The 16,699-nt window shown below is 36.8% G+C and overlaps 1 protein-coding gene across 1 annotated transcript in view; it reads left to right on the forward strand.

Annotated features, from left to right (window-relative positions):
* The window catches only part of MORC1 (MORC family CW-type zinc finger 1), a 167,933-nt gene that overhangs the window by 74,540 nt on the left and 76,694 nt on the right, over window positions 1–16,699 (forward strand). The window lies entirely within an intron of this gene.

The raw sequence follows: 16,699 nt of genomic DNA on the forward strand, positions 1-16,699 counted from the left end.
AAATTTAACAACTCACATTTAGGAAAATGAGCTGACATTTACGAAAGTTGTGCTCAGTCCTATTTGTGGGGTATATTCTCTCTAAGTAGCTTTTCCTCATGCATGAGTATTTTTCCCAACAATTGTATCAACAGTGCTGCAATATTATTTCCCAACCTTCTATCACTCTATGTAATTTTTATCCTATATCTTATTAACCCAAATTTTTCAACACCCTCATTAAATGTAATAAGAGTCAAAGTAAGTACACCATACTTCTATTTCGGTTATTTCTGGTGACTAACATATTGTTCCCTGAATGGCACAATTATCTCTCTAAGTTGATTTAAGGCTAGGGGATACTCTCACTTAAAGATGCTTTCTTTGAAGGAAGGCAGAGTGGAGATACAGGGACAGGAAGATTGCTCCATAACTGGAAGCCTGTCTCATGAGCAAAGGGGAGAAGGCAGCTGGAAGAGAGAATGGATCACTAAGAAAATGATGGCTGGAGGAATCGGTCAGGATGGGAGATGTGTGCTGAAATTAGATAATGGACCAAAAATAATAACCTCTCAGTATCTGCATTGTAAACCATAATGCCCAAAAATAGAGAGAGAGAGTATGGGGAATATTGTCTGCTATGCAGGCAGGAGGAGGGTGGGAAAGGGGTGGTATACCAGGGATATTGGTGGTGGGGAATGTGCACTGGTGGAGGGATGGGTGTTTGATCATTGTGTGATTGTAACCCAAAATTGAAAGCTTGTAACTATTTCACAGTGATTCAATAAAATTGTACAAAAAGGAAGGCAGAGTGAAAGTAGGAAAAAACAAAAACAAAGAACCATCTCACAGCTTCATCCCAAAACTTTATTATCAAGCTGAATCGAGTAATCAAGGTCAGAATTGGTAATCTCAGGATCTGTGCTGAGGAGATTGGCCTTCAAGGTCTTTGCTTATTAATTCCCAAAGGATAAACCGAAGTGCAGTAATGTTTGATGATTATTCTGAATGCCATGTTACAGGGCGCAGGTTTTAATGAGAAATTATTTGGGTAGATTTTTTTTGCCTTATAAATAAAAGATGCAATCTTTGTATTTGCTGTAAATTTTATCTGTTTCTATGGAAAATTGGGCCCTTATAAAAATTGAATCAGGAGAAAGGTAAATGGAGAGCTAATGACTTTGTATCATTTATCAAGTCTTTATTTATTGTTGGCACAGTTGATGCTAAGAATCTCAAAAATATTATTTTTGTCTCAGACTCTGACCCTACTTTAACTTTCTGTTGCTATGTTTTCTGAAGCTTTATGCATTCCTTTTTTTTTTTTTTGGCTTTTTTGGATCAGCCGGCGATGCACAGGGGTTACTCCTGGCTCTGCACTCAGGAGTTACTCCTGGCGGTGCTCAGGGGACCATATTGGATGCTGGGAATTGAACCTGGGTCGGCCTCATGCAAGGCAAATGCCCTACCCGCTGTGCTGTCTCTCCAGCTCCTATGCATTCTTATAGTAAGATGAAACAGGGAGAACAGGGAGAAAAGAAAAAGGAAAAGAGAGAAATATCAAATGAAATTTAAGTTTGAGCAAAACCAACTATGTATATACTACCAGTGAACTTTTCTAACATAGGTCAGAATACAGCTGATGTTCTAAAATTAAATCTATAGAATGATAAGCAAAACATCTCCAGATAGAACTGAAATAACAGGCCTTGGATTGGGAAGAAAATTAACAATACTTTGTCATATGATGTCCCTTCTACCTCACTTACTCAAGGCAAGTGAATTGTCAGTTTAAGCCTGAGCGTCTCACAGAGGAAAAATTAAAACAGTTAATTCTTGAGGCAGTTTGCATAACTATTAGAAAATATATTTTCATATGAAAATCAAATCTATTTGTCATATGTTCTCTTATTTATCTGTCTTAGGAACTAACTGTTATAGGACTAACAAATCAGGCTTGGCAAAGTCTCTCTGGGTACTTATAACTGGGCTAACATGACCTGACAGATAGAAATAGGATTGATACCTAAAAGAGAAGTATGAGTGCTTATGCATACCTTAGTAATCTTTTACCTTAGGCCAGAAGCCAGAGAAAACTCCACAAGAAATGATATTTCCTGAGGAATAAGGAGGGGTTATTCAGGTCAATTTAATTTTTTCATTTAACTTCTTAATCCTTTTGGGGGCCATGAGGTAGATAAGCCTCCAGTATTTGGTAAAACGACAGCTTTACCGACATTTTTTTCATCTCTTTAGTCTTATTATATCTAACATTTTCAAATTCAGTTGCTATTCTTCATTTGAAATGGTATTAAATATATCCACCATTTTAACATTTATACTTCATAAAGAGTAACACCTGGGAAACAAAAATTCCAGATAAAACCTGAACAGCTGTGAATGAAATGAGATCATCAACTCTTTCTTTTAATTTACAATTCTATTGATGTTGTAGTAAACACATTATTAACCTTCAGTGTTTTATTACCAATGAAAATTCTTGACAAAATGTTTATTGGGTATTCTTTTTAACTCATGCCTCTCAATATTTTTTACGTTTTTGAACCTTAGGGTAGAATTTATTCCTATTATATTTTATTACTTTTTGGGGGCCCATACTTTCAGTTTATTAATAAGTACCCTTGGGAAATTGAATGCTGATTTCTAACTACTGTGCTGTTTTTCTAGATTTATTTAGCTTGCCAGCATTTTCTATGATATTAATCCTGATACACTGGGAAATTAAGTATGTGGTCTTCCACTGATCACCTTTACTGAGGTAGAATTGGGATCCTGGGTCAGAACAAATTAATTTTAGTTGAACTCAAATTAATTCTCCATTTGTTTTTAATTTTTAAAGTGATGAATGAATGATAATTGTTCGATGAATACTTCCTTTATAATCAGGCAAAACTTTTATATTAACTTGGATTGTTATGACAAAATACCATAAATGAGATCACTCTTGAACAGCATCATAGCCCTGAAGGCTGGAGGTCCAAGATCAGGATCTGAGTATGGTCAGGGTGTGTGAGAGCCCTTTACCTGGTTTGCAAACTGCTCACTTTCTCTTGTATCCCCACAAGTTGGCAAAGGTGTGACCTAACGCTTAGCCTTCTTCTGAAAATGGCGCATATCCCATTCATGATATCTCTATCTCATTTTATAAGTATATGCCAAAGCCTAATCTCTTAAATTTATCATTGTATTAGGTTTCAGTGTCAGAATTTGGGCTGGTATAAACATTCCATCTATAACATCTTGTATTCAATATGGCTAGCTGCACACAACATTATTTTGTTTCCGTTATGATACATATTAATATTAAGAGCTCAGAAAAGTACTATAAGAAAATTGAAATACTTACTTCTGCTATGAATATACATTGAGTGAGGTGGCTATGTAAATATTAAAAGGTGAGACTATGTGACAAGTATGTTTGATGATGTGGTCTCATAAACAATCCGTAGCTCTTTTTGAGTTATTAAATTTAGTTACAAATTTGGTGTATTCTCTTTTTTAAAAATTTTGTATCTTTAATAACACATTTTTGTTATGAAAATTTTTGCTATGGTTTTATGGACTGAATTGTCTCATATAAATATGCTTTAGTGCTAAATACCTCAAAAGACAACTGTATTTGGGCCTTTAAAGAGGTGATTCTATTAAAAATGAAGTCATTAGGTGGGCTTTAATTCAATTTGATTGGTGTTCTCATAAGGAGAAAACATTTGTGTACACAGACAAGAGTTATGAGTTCACAAAGGTAAAAGAATGTTTGAGGACACAGCAAATGGTGGTCACCTGCAAGCCAAGGAGAGAGAGGCCCGTCCCCCAAAAGAATGTCCCCCAAGAAAAACTTGGACTTTCAGTTTTTAGAAATGGAAAAAAAATCTATATTTTTATTAAACATGATGCATGTTATTTCGTTATAGCAACTCTAGTAAACTAGCATCTGTGGAAAATTGCAAGATTGAAATTAAAGAAACTATAGTATGAGAAGGCTTGAACAACAGCACAGTGGGTAGGACGTTTGCCTTGCACGCAGCTGACCCAGGTTCAATTCCTTCATCCCTTTCAGAGAGCCCAGCAAGCTCCTGAAAGTGTCCTGCCCGCACGGCAAAGCCTGACAAGCTACCCATGACTTGACATATTTGATATGCCAAAAACCGTAACAACAAGTCTCACAATGGAGACATTACGGGTGCCTGCTCGAGCAAATCTATGAACAGCAGGAGGACAGTGCTACAGTGCTACAATTCTATGAAAACTTAACATTTAGCTCCGTGGCAAACTGGTTTTATCCATATTTCTACCTATTCTCCATAACTAGATTATGAAGGAAATTCCAAACACTGTATGATTATACCCATGTGTCTTTTGGCATGCATTTGTAAAAGAAAGAACTCTGTTTAGAAACATACATAATACAAATGTCACATCTAAAAATGATCAATGCTTTCTTAATATGACATCTAGACTATTGCTTGTGTATCTACTGATCTCTTGGCATATTTTATAGCTCCCTTCCCTCACCCCCATGCTTTTTCTTTACTTTCATATATTTCCCTGTAATTTTTTCATGGGGAAAACTGGAATTATCTAGTTTTCACACAGTTCAAGTTCTACTTACTGTATTGTGTATAGTTAAATAGGTTCCTCCTTTCTTTCTGTTATTGTGTTTCAAAAATTTGGTAGATTCTAGCAGCTAGACCAAATTTGGATGTTGTTTTTGTTTTTTGCTTTTCTGTCACAATGCTTTACAGTGGTAGTGCATTCTTTGGGGAGCAGGGAAGGATATATTACCCAGTTTTTTTCTTTTTTTTTTTCTTAAAGAATTATCAAGGCATAATGAATTCCAGAGTTATTTATAGTTTTATTTCAGGCTAATATCAGTCCCATCATAGTGTCAACTTCCTCCGCTAATGCCTTCAGTTTTGCTCTCAACCACAGCCTGCCTCCATGACAGGCAGATTTTTAAGTTTGTTGCACTTTGGATCTTACACTTTGAGTTTTGTTGATTCAGTGGCTCTGAAATTATATATATATATATATATATATAATCTCACTGTAGCACTGTCCTCACGTTATTCATCGGTTTGCTCAAACAGGCACCAGTAATGTCTCCATCGTGAGAGTCATTGTTACTGTTTTTGTCATATAGAATACTCTACGGGGAGCTTGCCAGGCTCTGATGTGTGGGCGGGATACTCTTGGTAGCTTGCCGGGCTCTCTGAGGGGGATGGAAGAATCGAACCCAGTTGGGCCGTGTGCAAAGCAAATGCCCTACCTGCTGTGCTATCACTTCAGATCATATATATATATATATGTATGTATGCTTATATAGGGGTGTGTGTGTGTGTGTGTGTGTGTATCACTGTCACTGTCCTCCCATTCATTGTTCATCAATTTGTGAGAGCGGGCCTAATAACATTGTGAGACTTGTTACTGCTTTTGGCTTATTGAATATGGCATGGGTAGCTTGCCAGGCTTTGCCGTGCGGGCGAGATACTCTCGGTAGCTTGCCGAACTCTCTGAGAGGGGCGGAGGAATTGAACTCGGGTTGGCCAACCCGGCTGCATTCAAGGCAAACACCCTACCCGCTGTGCTCCAGATAATTATATATATATATATACATAATACTTTTATATATAATTTATATATATGCTTTATATATATATTGTATAAGGTAAAAGGTAAAGGCCCTCCCGTTGATCATCGATTTGCTGGAGCGGGCCCAGTAACGTCTCCATTGGAGACTTTGTTGTTACTGTGTCTGGCATATCGAATACTCTCGGTAGCTTGCCGGGCTCTCCGAGAGGGGCGGAGGAATCGAACTCGGGTCGGCCATGTTGGCCGCTTGTAAGGCGAACGCCCTACCGCTGTGCTATCACTCCATATATATATATAGATATGATATGATATGATATATTGATATGATATGATATATATGGAGTGATATATATATATCACTCCATATATATTATATATATATATATATATATATATATATATATATATAATGATACTTACTTTGGAGAACCCGGCAGGCTATTGAAAGTATCCTGCCTGCACGACAGAGTCTGGCAAACTTCCCGTGTCGTAATCAATATGCCAAATACCAGTAACAATGATACTTCTCATTCTCCTAGTCCTGAAATAGCATTGAATATGGCTCTTTTAAAAATCTCAGGGCTAGGAAGAAGGAGACGTTACTGGTGCCTGCTTGAGGCAATCGACGAATAACAGGATGATCATGATCGTGATATATATATATTCTTTTTTTTAACAGTTGCTCATACCAACAATTTGTCTGAGACCTCTGACCCCTGCTTCTGTTACCTCTCATTGACCTCTTCTTAGTTGCCTCTTGGTTTCTTTCCTTCTCAGTCCTTCTCAGTTCTATAATCCAGGAAACAGTTTGATCTAGGTAGTTTCCCCTTTGATACCTAGCATTCCTTTGACCTGTAATTCTATATGTCACAGATAAGTGAGGATATGTGGTATTTGTCTTTCTCTTTCTTCTGACTTACTTGGCATGATATCCTCCCATTTAAAGTTGCAGCAAATTGCATGATTTTATCCTTCCTTGCAGCTGCATAATATTTCATTGTATATATATACAATGCCTTCTTTATCCATTTATCAATTGGCTCTCTTATTTATATGAAATTATACTGGCAGTTAGTTATCATTGCCTATATTCCTTATGAATTCTAAAGCCATATAGTGTCTAGTTCCATTACATTTTTATTATGTATTAGCTCTAATACTTCCATTTAAAAAAAGCAGCTTTCATCTATTACTTGGCTACACAGCATTTTATTTTATTCATTTTTGTTTATGCATTTACCTTTATGTTTATGTGTTTTGGGTCACATCCAGTGATCCTCAGGGCATACTCCTGCCTCTGTACTCGGGAATCATTCCTGACATGCTCAGACATCTGTATAAAGTGCTGGACACCAAACTCTGGTTAGCTGCATGAAGACAAGTGTACTGCTCTACTGTATTATTTTGCCCCAAGGTACCCGTAATTTAGTTGGTAATTATACTACTGGGCAGAAGGAACAATAAAACTCCATACTGATAATAATGTTGATTGGATAAAAACTTAATGTGAGAAGAATTCAAGAGACAATTTAATCATTAAAAATTACATCGACATTACACCTGATTTATATGGCATAAATAAATACTTTGACTAAAATAGTTATTTCATGAGTGCTTCAGCAAATAATAGAATGGTTCAGGAGTTCATAAGATTGGTTTCTGTTTTTAAAAATCCACGTTCTTAGAGATTTTATTCATTTACACTGCTTTCACCTGGTAATTGAAATTATCACCATCGACAGCACTTATTTCCTTTTCTTTCTGACAATTCTTGTATTATTATCATGATAATGACATTTATTACATTTGCAATTAAGTTTCTTACAAAAATATCTCAGAGACTCTCACTTGCATTGCAAATAATATAATAAAAAGCCAAGTACTCTTGTTTTATCACAAATTAAATTCACTTTGATTCTTGCAGTTTGACATTTTTTTACTAACATACCACAAATAGACTTCACAATTCTATGAGTATGCTTATTTATACCTTAGAAAAGAACAATAGTATATTTAATGGCTGAATTTTACATATACATCAGAATTAAACACAAGTTGTATTGGCCAAACAAGTATATTAATAAACATAAATCTTACAGATATTTTGATGGTGGTGTGGTACAGTTTTTGTGCATCAACACTATAAACCTTAATAGTACTGTAATCATATCACCTAAACTAAACTATTACCCAATTTTACGAAACAATTTTTAAAAAGTCAGCATGTTTGAGTGAAAATATGAGTAAATGAGCAAAGTGAAATATGAGTAAAGCAAAATTTTGGTAATGGATATATAAACATATATATATATATGCTAACATATGCTATAGATGATTATGCTTTTTGATTTCCATATTTTAGAGAGAATTGGAAAAACTGGAGTTTATTTAAGCAAAGCAATTACAGTGATTCAAATAAAAACAGAACTTTTAAAAAAGTAGCTTCTTTTCTGAGAAAAGACAGATGAAAGTGCATTCTCTTTTTTTTTTCATAAGAAAATCTCTATCCCACTGCCTTTGAATCTCCAGTTTGCAGATTGTTATGGTCTGCACCGAAAGCCTGAATGCCAAAGGGACCTGGAGTTTGGGTAGGAGTCCTTGAATCCATTCCAGTAATGATCTAATATGGCACGACAACTCATATAAATATATACTATATTTAATGACAATAAGTACGTGAGAAGAATGTGTATTCATACATACAGTTGTGGGTAGTAAAGTGTAAAACCACAAAAAATGTTTTTAAATTCATAGTCTATTGAATTTTTTTTTACATCAAATTTCTCTGGGAGGACATGGGTCCACATACTTTTTAAATATGCATCTATGGAAAGTCACTGATACTGAACAAAAGAAAAGGATGCTACATTTCCAGGTGAGGTACTGAAGTTGATACTTACAGTATATTGTATTTTTTATGTACTCTTAGATCGATCCTGTGTTTCTGGAGGTTTTTTCTAGAACCTTCTGTACTCATACTCTGCTACTGACAGTACCCATGATACTAACACCAAATTTTATTACCCGTACCCAAGGTCCAAGAGAAAAAATGGGACCAGAGGCAGTTTTAGCACCATCGAAAAAATTTCAGTGCTTTTTTTTTTTTTACTTCAAATAGAATACTTTGAAACATGAGAAAGAAAATGGGATAGCTATTACGAGTAATTTGTTGAACATGGGGGGAAAATGTGTATCCTTTCAAATTAATGTTTTCACATACCTTGCGTAAGTGGTGTTGCCAGATCATGTAAATTTCTTTAAGAAGCTTATATAGTTTTTTTTAGATATAGTTTGTAACAATTTACACCTCACCAACAGTGTACCACAGTATCATATGTACTTGAGAAGAATCTGTATTCTTATATTTGAGGATAGAAATCTATGGCAGGCAGAACACTGGGGACATTGGTGGTGGGAAATGTACACTGGTGAAGAGATCTATATTGGAACATTATATGACTGAAGCCCAATCATGAACAACTTTGTAACTTTGTATCTCATGGTGATTCCAATATAGCTATATCTATCTATATATACACATATATGTGTGTATATATATCCAAAAAAGGAAAGAAGAAATTCCTTTATCTATAAAGTTCACCTCATCTGTTGCTTCATTTAAAACCATTATTTCCTTGTTGGGCTAGAGCGATAGCACAGCAGGTAGGGCGTTCGCCTTACAAGCGGCCAACATGGCCGACCCGAGTTCGATTCCTCTGCCCCTCTCGGAGAGCCCAGCAAGCTACCGAGAGTATCTCGTCTGCACAGCAAAGCCTAGCAAGCTCCCCGTGACGTATTCAATATGCCAAACACAGTAACAAGTCTCACAATGTTACTGGACCCGCTCGAGCAAATTGATGAGCAACGGGAGGACAGTGACAGTGACAGTTATTTCCTTGTTAACTTTTTTTTCTGGGTGATCTGTCCATAGCTTTTGAGTGAGACATGGGGATCCTTGCTGTTATCATGTCTCTGTGAGTGAATACCTTGAGATTTTTAAATAACTCAGTACTGTTGATTTATAGCTGCATACAGAAAGACTGATGACTATTATATCTTAATGGATTGACCTCTTCCATTGTAACTATCGTTGTCTCTTACCTGTTTGAATTGAAAATATTTTATCAGATGAGAATAGCAAGTCCCTGTCTGAATTTTCAGTTGCCGTGACTGTAAATATGCTCGCTGGGGGCTGCAATCCTCTAGTTGTTCTCACACATTCTGGTACTCTCAGATGCTCTCAAGGAGTCACAGTTTTTACCACAGAGTGTGTATTTTTTTTAGTTGTAGTGCTCATGGAATAATTCCCATTAGTTGTTTTGCTTATACGCACCTGGCTGTGTGTGACCAGAAATATGTGTGGTGTTAAAGATAGCAGACAGCAGGATTGCCTAACACAAAAAGCAATGCTGTCAGGATCATTGTTGGTACATGTCATGGCACCCAGGATGAAACTCATCCTGGCTCCCTATGTGAACTTTTTTCCCTTTCATTATCCTTGTCTGTTACAAGAGTAATGATAACCTCAGAAACAAGCTTGAAAGTGTGGGGTTCTGAAAGATAGTACAGTGGATAAGACACTTGCTTTTCAAGTGACTGACCCAAGTTCAACTTCTAGCACTGAACTGGGTCCCCCAAACACCACCAGGCATAATCCCTGAGTAGAGGCAGGTATGGTCCCAAGACTAAACAAAAACCAATGACAAAATAATAGGTGTTCCCACCTCTTTAATTGTTTGAGTTTGAGGATAGTTATTAACTATTTTAAATTTTATAATAGAATTGAATTCAACATTTGAGTTATCTGATCCTGTTCTTTGTCAAGAACTTTTTGTTTGCTGATTTAAACTCTTAACTAGTTCCACATTTTTAGAGTTTCTATTTCTTCAAAATTAGTCTTGGCATTATATATCTCTCTGGTAATTTATCTATTTTTCTAAAGTATAGTGTTTGTGAGCACAGTATTGTTCATAGTAGTGGTTTATGATTCTCTGTAATTCTGCAGTATTATTGGGAATATCTTCTCTTTCATTTCTGATTTAATTGACTTGGATCCTTGCTCTTTTTCCTTATCTGCTTAACGATTGTGAATTTTGTTTATGTATTCAAGCAGTAGTTCTCAATATTATTGATTCTTTCTGTGTTTTGTCGTTTTCATTTTTTGAGTTTTAATTGTTATTTTTGCTTTATTTGTTCTTTGTTTCCCTGGTTCCCTGAGATAAAATAGTGTTTTTTTCTAAATTTGAGTTTTTTGTTTGTTTCTAAATGTAGCTAGTTATTGGTGTGAGATTTTTCTTTTGAAATCCTTTTATTGGTGCATGCAGTAAGCTTTGTAATGTTTTCCATTTTTTTCCATTTCCATTTTTTTGTTTTCCTTTTGTTTTGACGTCACACCCTGTGATGCTTAAGGGTAATTTTTGATTCTGTACTCAGAAATTACGCCTGGTGGTGCTTGGGAGACCAATGGGGGATCAAACCAAAACTCAGGTCAACTACATGCAAAGCAAGTGCCACAGCCACTATACTATTGCTCTGACCCTACTGTTTTCATTTATCTCAATATACATATATATTATATATTAAAAACAGTATCTTTTTTGTCTTTGTCATACTCAGGACATGTCTTGTTTATTTCCATATATATGTGAATTTTTCAGGCTTTTTTTTTTAACTTTGTCTTTTTGAACCATACTCACACAACACTCCCATCCTGTGCTTTTGCTGGAGCGATAGCACATCGGGTAGGGTGTTTGCCTTGCTTGCGGCCAACCCGGGTTCGATTCCTCCATCCCTCTCGGAGAGCCTGGCAAGCTACAGAGAGTATCCCACCCACATGCCAGAGCCTGGCAACCTTGCCATGGCTTATTTGATATGCCAAAAACAGTGACAACAAGTCTCACAATGGAGACGTTGTGGTGCCCGCTTGAGTAAATTGATGAACAACAGGAGGACAGTGCTACAGTGCTACCCCCACAGCGATACTCAGGAATTACTCTTGGTTCTATACTCAAGAATCAATCCTGCTGGTGCTTGGGAGACCATATGGGATGCTGGGGATAAAATCTCAGTTGGCCACACGCAAGGCCCTACCCACTGTACTATCCCTCTTATCCAGTTTTTCAGATGTCTTTCTCTTAATAGTTCATTATTTTATATGTAATTTTGGTCACTAAAGAAATGGTGTAATTTCAGTGTCTGAAAATATGTTAAGACTTAATTTATGGCCTATTGTTCTGTCTTTCCTGGAGAATGTTCTACATTCATTTAAGAATGTAGATCATGCTGACTGAAATGAGTCAGAAAAAGAGGGACAGATATAAAATGACTGCATTAGTTTGCGGGATATAAAAAAAAAGTATGAAACTAATATTTATGCCACGGAAAATGGGCCAGGAGGACTGGTCAGTGGTTGGTCAATGGTGTGGGAGATGGAGGGTAGCTAAGATAGAGGAGAGTCCATTACGACAATATTAGTTGTAAATGATCACTTTGGACAAGAACTGAGTGTTGAAAGCCAGTAAAGGAATATACATAATAACTTTTCAGTATCTGTATTACAAACCATAATACTTAAAATGAGAAAAGAGAGAGAGAGAGAGAGAGAGAGAGAGAGAGAGAGAGAGAGAGAGAGAGAGAGAGAGGTGCCTACCAGAGAGAAAGGCTAGGATGAAGGGTGGCTTGAAGGGATGGGAGGGAAACTGGGGACACTGGTCCTGGGAAATTACACTGGTGTAGAGATGGGCTTGGGAACATTGTATAACTGAAATACAATCATGAACAATTTTGTAATGCTCTATCTCATAGTGATTCAATAAAATAAATATCAAAAAATGTAGATTCTTCTGATACTAGGTGGAATATTGTATGTATATTTGCTAGCCTGATTTGACCTTCAACCCTTTTATTTCCTTGTGATTTCTTCTGGACAATCAATTCATTGTCTAAACTGGGATAAATAAGTCCCCTACTATTATTGCATTACTATCGACTTCAGATCTGTTAAAATTTGCTTCATATATTAGTATGATATTGGTGTATTTCTATGTGTGTATTCACACTCGCATGTGAGTATAACTATTCCTGTCCTCTTTTAATTTAAATTTGCATGAAATATATACTTTTTATCCCTTCACGTTGAGCTTTATGTGTCATTAAAACTGAAATGAATATCTTATAGGCAGCAATATAGTCATCAGCCACTTTATATCTTGTGAATTTAATTCATCTCATATACCTTGTGTTTTTCATTTTGGTTTTCGGACCAACCCACCGGTGCCTGCTTCTGTGATTGAGGTGTCTCCTAGTGTTGCTGGGGTTGGACCCAGCTTTCTTGCATGTAGAGCATGCCTCAGCCTTTTGAATTAACTCTTCAGCCTATAAATATTTACTAAGAGAAAAGGACTTAGGCTGTTTTTAAAACTTTTCCTCCGTTTTGCAGTTCCTTTCTTCCTTCCATTTTTATTGTCTTCTTTTGTGAGATGATTTTTTAATACTACTGTGCTTTAAATCTTTTATCATATTTTTATATCTACTAAGGGATTTTGCTTTGTCACAATAACCATTGGCCTACACAAAGTGTCTCATAGTCCATTTTAGCATTATAATAACAACTTGCATTGCATGAAAAAAATCCTTTCTACTACATCTCAACACACCTGTTTTGGTTTCGGTTAACAATTTTCATGTTTTATATAATATGCACTGTAGCACTGTCCTCCCATTGTTCATTGATTTGCTCGAGTGGGCACCAGTTACATCTCACAACAAATTGTGAGACTTGTTGTTACTGTGTTTGGCATATCGAATACGTCACAGGTAGCTTGCTGGGCTTTGCCATGTGGGCGAGATACTCTTGGTAGCTTGCTGGACTCTCCAAGAGGGACAGAGCAGTCGAACTCAGGTTGGCTGTGTGTAAAGCAAACACCCTACCCACTGTGCTATCGCTCCAGCCCTTTTATATAATATATAATTAAGAATTATTGGGCTGGAGCGATAGCACAGCGAGTAGGGCGTTCGCCTTACAAGCGGCCAACATGGCTGACCCGAGTTCGATTCCTCCGCCCCTCTCGGAGAGCCCGGCAAGCTACCGAGAGTATTCGATATGCCAGACACAGTAACAACAAAGTCTCCAGTGGAGACGTTACTGGGCCCGCTCGAGCAAATCGACGATCAACGGGAGGGCCTTTACCTACCTACCTATTGTGAATGCATTATTAATGCATTTATATTTTACTTTATATTTTCCTACTAGAGTTAAGTGATGTGATTTTTCACTGTTATATTATTAGCATATTCTGAATTTAATTATATACTTAGCTTTGTCAGTGAGTTTTATATTTATTTTAGCATTTCTAATTAGTGTACTTTTATTTCAGCTTTAAGGACTCCCTTTAGCATTTCTTATAATGCAGATAGATATCATGGTAATGAGATCCCCTTTAACTTTTGTTTGGGGAGTTTTTTTTTCAATCTCTTCATTAATGAAGGACAGCTTTGCCCAGTTAACTACTCTTGTCTGACAGTTTGTTTTGCTTCAGCACTAAAAGTTACCTCTGTCTCTATTGACCTGAGAGGTTTCTGCTGAAAAATCTACTGTTAGGCTCAAGTGAGTTCCTTTGTATGGAAATAAATTTCCCCCCCGCTCAGGTTAGCTATATAAATCTTCTACAGACAAATGCATAAAAGAAAACCACTGTCCTCCCGTTGTTCATCGATTTGCTTGAGCGGGCCCAGTAACGTCTCCATTGGAGACTCTGTTGTTACTGTGTTTGGCATATCGAATACGTCATGGGGAGCTTGCCGGGCTCTGCCGTGCGGGCGAGATACTCTCGGTAGCTTGCCGGGCTCTCCGAGAGGGGCAGAGGAATCGAACTCGGGTTGGCCTTGTTGGCTGCGTGCAAGGCAAATGCTCTACCGCCGCGCCATCGCTCCAGCCCACATAAAAGAAAATAGAAACTGATATTGTATGTTTTCTTCGTACTGTCATCTCTATAACCAGTGTATTTATCAACTTGCTGAAACTTAACTTGGTCTTTAGGGGCCACTCCTTGGACACTTGTTTTACTAATATGAAACACAAATGTAAGCCAGGTATGCAGGGGGGAATAACTTCTATCCGAGGGTAAAAATTAAGGCTCACTGTCAGTTAAAAAACAAATTTCTGACCCCTCCAGAGTAAAAAACTGCTGAATGACTTTGCCCTGATAGCCACCTTGAATAGTATTGGACCTTCTTTCAGTCTAGTCATTAGGTTTTTGGATTGATGAATGTCCCAATTTCTGCCTTTGATAACCAGTAATTCTTTGGTATTGTTTACTGTTACAAGTAAGAGTAAGTGAAGCTTTACGTGTCAATTGTTGAAAACCACCTTTAAATATAGCCACTGTCTATAAAGGGGAAAATAGGAATAAACTGAACTAAAATGCAGTGTGTCAGCATTATGAGTGGTGTGATCACAGAGCAACTATCACCCCACCCCCTGAGGAGTGTATGTGTGTATATTTCTAGAATCCTCGTACTTTTACCCCTCTTAAAATGTTGATGTTGGGGTTCACGGTTGGTTTTTATTTTATGTTAACACAGTGTTTAGTTAATATTTTCAAGGAGAGTCTTTATTCACCTTCATTTTGTCCCAAATAGCACAGTAATGAGGTGTTTCGTCAAGAGAATCAGCAGTGTTTTGCAAAGGTTGTTAAGTACAGAATGCTGAGCTTTATGTGCAGGGCATGCTTCGTTATAACCCACCATTCTTCCTTTGAAAAGTTACGATCTTCTCAAGGAAATGACACTTAGAGGGAGGAAAAATACAATACAGCAAAATTTGTGCAAGACAGTATTGTTTTTAAATGTGCTTTCACTTTCATTCTTTATGATAACCCTACAAGGCAAGTTGTAATGCTTTGTGGGTAATAAAGTTTATTGGTTTCCCACACAATTACACCATTAATGTGTGACAGATTTAAAACTTGGAGTCCCCTGACTTTAGTTTACAACATCTTCTGCCCTGACATCATAAGAACTATCTAGCTCCTGTGGAAATCAGAGAATGAGGCCTCAGGATTTCTATCCAGATTCCAAGGAATTTTCATGATCTAGTGTTCAGAGAATTTGAGTCAAGCGGGCCATGACGAGATGCAGAACAATCAACAGAAAACGGAAAATCTGAGTTGAGAACAACCCAAAGAACAGAATAAAGGGGAAATATGAAGACATCTCTATTAGGAACTTTGTGAAAAGGCAGAAATGAAGGCCTGAGAATTTGTGAGGGAGGTGTCAGACCCGCTCAGTCATAAGACTGACTCCCCTTCCTGCTGATCTTAAGGGCACATAGTATCCTGAATCTAAACTTAAACAGTGATAGTAAGGTCTAAGGATGATCATTTGTATTTTGCACTGATTAAAGTTGTATGTTAGGAATGTCGTAGAACCTCTTATGTTACATATTTTATTTCTAAGGTTTATATGTTATAACCTCACTTTTTGTATCGGTATGATGTAAAACCTTTCTATATTTTCTGTTTCAGATGCTCATTAACTGCATATGGCTATGGGTTATTGAATAATAGCATAATAATGACACATTTTTAAATAAAAAAATGTACATATCAAACTGTTTAAAATGTTAAAAGTTAAAAAAATGCCATTGTCTCTTTTCTATTAAAAGCACTATTAAAACTTAATTTTTTATATTTGAGAAAAATATAAGTATATCCATCACAATTTTATGTGTATATTTTTTATAGCACTCTCTGTAGCACTGTCTTTCCATTGTTCATCGATTTGCTTGGGTGGGCACCAGTAATTGTGAGACTTGTTACTGTTTTTGGCATATTGCATATGCCACGAGGAGCTTGCCAGGCTCTGTCGTGCTGGCGGGATACTCTCCGTAGCTTTTTGGGCTCTCCAAGAGGGACGAAGGACTTGAAGCCAGGTCAACCACTTGCAAGGCAATCGCCCTACCCGCTATGCTAAATGTATATATTGTACATTATACATTATGCAATGTATAAATTTATCACTCTGCTCTTCAGATAATATTGTGATATCTGTGGGCACTAGCAGTACAGTTTCTAAGTCAAATAGGACATACCCTCCCCAAACACAGTAA

This window comes from Sorex fumeus, unplaced genomic scaffold (assembly GCF_029834395.1).
Source record: "Sorex fumeus unplaced genomic scaffold, SorFum_2.1 ptg000265l, whole genome shotgun sequence".
Taxonomy (NCBI): domain Eukaryota; kingdom Metazoa; phylum Chordata; class Mammalia; order Eulipotyphla; family Soricidae; genus Sorex; species Sorex fumeus.